Below are 6,659 nucleotides of genomic sequence, written 5' to 3' on the forward strand. Positions count from 1 at the left end.
TAGGAATATTAACCTATCATGGCAAGTCAGTAGTAAGTCTATATCCTTCCTGGATTTGGAGATTGTACAAGAGAATGACAGATTACGCACTAAGACGCACTTTAAAAATGTGGATAAGAATAGTTATCTACCAGTAGAAAGCTGTCACCACCGCAACTGGCTATGTAACATACCTAAAGGTCAATTTATGCGTTTGAGAAGAAACTGTACAGATAAGGAAGACTATCGGACACAAGCTAGAAGGATGGGAGAGAGATTTATGAACAAAGGCTATAAGAAGGAAGAGATTGAAACAAAGATCACGGAAGTTGAAAGACTGAATAGGATAGATCTTATTAGAGATAAACAAACTGTGAAGGCAGGAGATAATAAGGTGCCCCTTGTTCTGAATTATAATACACAACACAAGAAGTTTGAAAAGATCATTAGGAGACACTGGCACATTCTATGTTTAGATGTGCATCTAAAAAATGTGTTGCCGTGATGCCCTAAATTTGTGTATAAGAGGGCACCAACTCTAAGAGATAAGGTTGTAAAAAATATCCCTGATCCACCATTCAATGGGCTGACCTTTTTTACGGGAAAAGGCTTCTTCCCTTGTAAGCGGTGTTACGCATGTAAGAAAACGAGATGTCCACCTGAAAAGAAGTTTAGTTTCCAATCTACAAGTTCAGGGAACTCTTATAAGGTGAAAGACTTCATATGCTGTAACACAGAAGGCGCTGTGTATGCTTTACAGTGTAGTTGTGGCCTACAATATGTAGGCCGCACTAAGAGACCCCTAAGAGTGCGTATAAAAGAACACGTTAAGAATATTATCAATGGGTTCGATAAACATAGTGTATCAAGACATTTCTGCACACATCACAATAAAGACCCAACTCACCTCACGTTTTGGGGAATTGAGCCCTATAAGAAGCACTGGCGGGGAGGTCATAAGGTTAGAACACTCAGCCAATTAGAATCCAAGTGGATATTCACGTTAGACACTTTTGTACCTCAGGGCTTGAATGTGGACTTCGATCTTAACTGTTTTATTAGCGATTTTTAGTATTTTAAATACGTTTAGGGGTCCACTCTGATGGCTTTTAATAATTTTTAAGTTTTTAATACTGTTTATTAGTGAATGTCATAGTGGGTACTGTTTGACCTCTCTTCCGGTATCTGCCATGAAATTTTCTCGTATCACTAAGCTACTCTCCCATCTCCCTCTTTGAGGTAGAATATTTTACTATCTCTTCCTGTCTGGGCTAGCTCCCTTCCCGTAATCATTATTGAATTGATGTTGAATATCGATATTACCATCTTATATCAGGATAAGGCTCAATACTTTTTATCTAGTCTAGGCTTGGAACCCCCTATTGATGGACGATAGGTTCTAGATATGGCCTTTTGGGTTATCTTCCCTGTAATCATTATTGATTTTATTGATCTTGAATATTGATACTACCATCTTAAATTAGGATAGGGCTTTATAGTTTAATATTTTAATCTACTCTAGGTCTGGAACCCCTGTTTATTGATGGACGATAGGTTTTAGATATGGTCTTTTGGGTAATTTTAAAAATCTCTGGTAAGTCTTGTGACTAAATATATGTTCTAATTTTTAGTTTTTTATATCCTATTTTTATGCCATTATTTTATTCCCCCCTTTAATAAGGGTGACCCCAATAGCTGCATATGTCCATATAATCCAGAGCCACTGTTATTTTATAATATTTTAATCTTAACGCAATATATTATTCTTGGCAGTTTGGCCGTATTATTTATTGCTCTGTTTTTAGCCTTGAGCGTTTCTTGGATATAAGCTTTGGGAAAATGCGCTTCCCTTTGATTACTCTTTGGTTTGTAAAAAGCCATAAGTGCTATAGAGCAAGGTCCTGTCATATTATTGTAACCGTATGTAACCATATGGATATTCTTGTGGCTGTATAGTTTATTTTATTTATTTAGGCTATTGAAGTAGCAATGGGGTCTACGTTTGATAGCTTATATTCTGTTCCGTCCGCTGTTACGAGTATAGTTAGTGGTTTGTATTGCTGTCCTTTGAGCTATGGGAAGATGGCCGCCACGACTCATAACAAGACGGAGCGGGCTTCGGAAAGATGGCCACTAAAACGCTCGTTTTTCCGATAGGCTCGGACTGCACTTAGTGGTAAATCATATGAGGTTTGTCGTGACTTATTTTTTCCCCCTCTACTTGGTAATACGTATTGGGTCTTGGGAAACGACGACCAAAGCGTTCGTATTTTTTCAAATATACACTGACTATAGCAAGATGGCCGAAGGTGTTTGCCATTCAAATGCAATTATAGTAGTTAGCGGGCTACAAGAAAATGGCCGCGATCTGTACCCGGTATTTAAGGGGCAGCGTCCTCCTATAGTTTATTCCCTGATGAAGTCACATGTCCAAGTGACGATACGCGTAGGATTGGACTAGGAGGATACCGGAAGTGACGGTCGTAGTACACACTACCTGCTCGTTCGTTTGATGCTGTCGCTTCGTGTAAAGTTTTTTGCATTTATGGTTTATGCTAAAATGTGAGTACCCTGGACTGTGTCCTTTTTAAAAATAAAGTTCGGATTGCATTACATACTTCACTATTGGCACTTTCTCTTCTCCTATGGATGTATATGCTACCTGTGACTGAGGACCTAGAGAGGGGGGCACCCATTGTTGTTTACATCTACCATCTGCTCAAAAGGATATATGCTGTTACCTTACAGCAGTAAGGTAAGGTAGCCATTGCTACCAGTGTGTGGACACCTTGCACGCTATCACCTATGGAATAACGATTCACTCACGGGATTATCAGATATTTGCACACAGAGTGGATTTCTTTCAGTGCATGATTCAATACGGACTGTGGAATATACTTTATATAATATTTTTTATTATATTTTTTATATTTAATTTTTTATACTTTTTATATTTTTATTGCTATATATATATATTTTTTTTTTCCTTGTTGCACCTTTTGGATATTACACTATCGAGTGTTCTTAGTCACGCTGTAGATCCTGTTATCACTGTAATCTGTGCACTTTGGATACATTATATATCTACCCTGGCACCTAAATGCACTTTATTTAATGCACCTTTTGGATGTTAAATTATGTGTTTATAGTTAAGCATTTGTAGGAATATTCACTTTTAATTTTTTGTACACTGTGTACTTCACATATTTATTGATATAGTTAATTAAGGAGCGCAAAACCTGATATTAGTGTTAATACTGACAATAGTAAGTTCTTGCTGCAACCCAATGCGAGACACACACAATATACAATAATCAAAAAAATATAGCTGCGCTAAAACTTATAAAACAAAATTATAAAGTGACATAATCTATCTGATTTGCAAAAATCCCAAAAACATGCAAAATAGTGCCAAAGTAATGATTTCCAGGCATATAAGCAGTCCAAAGAAAAGGAAAGATGGATAGGATGCTGAATCTTAATCCGTTTTCGGTGACTCTCAAAACCACCCTTTACACACGTAGCAGGTGCACCCAGAGGAGAAAGAGATTATCCACCACCAAATTAGAGGAGGTTTACCAGCTGCCAAGATCTCTTTTTTAAGGAGATCATACGGGCTTGTAAAATGATACGTTCCTGGTCCCCTCACTGGGCTCTGTTGATAACACCAATCTATCTGCTCCCTCTTTATGGTATATCTCGTTCCACCACAATCATTTAGTAGGGCAAAGAAAGAAGAAGAGAAGCTCCCATAGCATAATTCCGTAAAGATTTATTAAAATATAAAAAGTAAAGTTACAACTCACGAATTCCCAGCAGAGTATAAGCGTATAGCGTATAAAAAACACGAGCCGGCCGGCTCTCTCTTGTTTGCACTGCCCGCCCTTCCTGGTTAACGTGGAAATGCGGTGATGTCAGCACGCCGCTCACCCTACGTCGTTTCGTCAAAAGTGACTTCTTCCTGGGGTACGAGCGGCGTGCTGACCCACCGCCATAAAATACTCACTGGTGATTGTAACCGCCCATTTCCGAGCTCCTGGTCACAGTTCCCAATTCGCCATCTTAGGATAGGGCAATGTTTAACCATCTGCCCATACTAGATCGTCGCCTGTTCCAAAGGGAAAAGGAAGCCATTTCCCAAATGGAAATAGCAAGTTTACACCTACACTGGAACAATATACCTAAGAAACCAATTTGTTTATTTATTTAATTGGTCAACAAAGGCGTCTGTATCCGAACGCGCAACCTCCTTATGCGCAAGCTATTTAACGGTCACATACTTCCTAACTGAATAAGGGGTATGCATCAAGAACCAGTAATTAAATTGTTACACCAGTCCATACAACCAATAAAATCAATAAAAATCTACAACCCATATTAAAAAACATTCCTCCTCCTAGGGTATAGTCAAAAATATACCACTATCGGGAGCTATTAAAAAATAAAGATAAAGATAAATTCTTGTCTTAAACTGTATATTGAATAAGTTTATTTATACCCCCCAAAAATAAAATAAAGGGAATCAGAACACCCCCCCAATTGCCACTACCGTAATTGCCAAAAAGGCAGGGCTTTTACTTACCCATATAGGCAAAGTGTATTACTACATCCATACGGATGTTAATATTACTTAACCTCATCCTAGAGGGAGGAATAGTATTTTTATGTTTAACCGTTACTCCCCCTTAGTAAATAAACCCAGGGATGACCGGACCCATCTCAAATATCGTACCGAGGTCCCTCCGATGGGTCTAACCACACCCCGGGATCAATACCCTATATCCCAAGGGACGTGCATATCTAAATTATAATCAATGCACTGATTCCAAAAGTTGTAAAAATCTCCCATACCACCTCCTCCCTAAAGGCAACATGAGTTAAATGGAAACAGCGACTATCACCTTATAAACCATATGTCTTAACGACACTTATGTTATTAAAGAGTGTATTATAAATAAAGTCGCTTATCAGAATGACTTCAAGATTAATTGATGGATCCAGACCAGGAACTCGAAAATAGTTCACAAAAAGAAGAACAAAAAGAAGAGGCATTTTGCAACCCAGCCCACTAAACAATGTGACATAGCATCCCAAGAGATAATGCCCTCGGGACTATCAAATGCTTCAACTTTTAATCCCCCTGGAACAATAGCCCCCTCGTTAAAAGTCTTTAAAGACGTGGTATTGAGAGATTTAGAACAGATTAAAATTGCTAAATGCAGAATGAATAAAAATATGGAGGAAGGTCTGGATTCACTATGAAATAATAAAAATTTAGTCATACGCCCGGCGGACAAGGGTGGTGGCATAGTGATCCTGGACCGCCAGGATTATATTAGAGAGATGCATAACATAGTGGATGACACTGATACATATGTCATATTGCCAGGAGACCCTACTACTCAGTATAAAAGGGCCTTACAGTCTTTGGTTGATATAGGGTTTCAGTCTAAGATACTGAATGAAAAAGAGAAAACATTTCTTGTCCCGAAGGCACCAAGGACTCCGGTGTTGTACTACTTGCCAAAGATTCACAAGAGCCTTATTTCCCCCCCGGGACGTCCGATAGTGAGTGGGATTGACTCTGTTACGTCCCGGGTGGGGAAATATATCGATTTTTTTCTTCAGCCGCTAGTTCAGGAAATGCCCTCTTATCTGAAAGATACGAGGCATGTGATTAATTTACTTTCTGAGCTGAGACCTAGTGAACAGACTCTATTAGTGACAGCTGATGTGACATCTCTGTACACGATTATACCACACGAATTGGGTGTTGCGGCTGTGACACACTATTTGAATACCATGTCCACCTTGCCAGTACAACAACAACAGTTTGTTATCAATTTACTTGAGTTTGCTGCAAGCCACAATTATTTTTGGTTTGAACAGAAATACTATAAACAGGTTCGGGGAGTAGCAATGGGGGCCAAGTATGCCCCAAGCTTGGCGAACCTTTTTATGGCGAGGTGGGAGGAGGACGTCATCTATAAAAACCGTAGCCCATTTTTGACATTTTGGGCGAGGTATATAGATGACTTCCTCCTCTTGTGGGAGGGGACTAGGTCCCAGCTTGATGAATTCTTTTTGAATATTAATCGTAATGTGGAAGCCAGCTTGGACAGTATCAACTTTTTGGATCTGACAATTAGTAAATCAGAAGGGGGATTTAAAACCATGTCTTACTTCAAGAAAACAGACAGGAATTCCTTCATACCCATAGGCAGCTGCCATCATGATTCATGGCTAAAATCGATCCCCAAAAGTCAATTTATAAGAATGAGGAGGAATTGTTCTGATATTGGGGATTTTAGACTGCCGGCCAACATCCTGAAAGGGAGATTAGGAAATAAGGGGTATGATGTCGAGTCCATGGATGCAACTATAGAACAAATAGCTGAGGTTGATAGAACCTCCCTGTTGAAGGCTGGTCCAGGTAAGGAAAGGAAAAAGTCTATCATTCCTTTCGTTACAACCTTTTCTACCCAACATTATCTGGTCAGAAAGATGCTACGAAAACATTGGTATCTTCTATCAAATGATAGAATTATCCGTACTTTTTCGTCCAGTAAATCCAGAAATCATTTTTAGAGGGGTCCCTTCCTTGAGACATAGGTTGGCCCCTAATGTAATAGACCCCCCTACCAAGAAAGTTTCTTTCTTTCAACAATTAACTGGATACC

The sequence above is a fragment of the Lithobates pipiens genome, unplaced genomic scaffold, assembly GCF_037356315.1.
Source record: "Lithobates pipiens isolate NorthernLeopardFrog02 unplaced genomic scaffold, aLitPip1_a1.2 Scaffold_67, whole genome shotgun sequence".
Classification (NCBI taxonomy): Eukaryota; Metazoa; Chordata; class Amphibia; order Anura; family Ranidae; genus Lithobates; species Lithobates pipiens.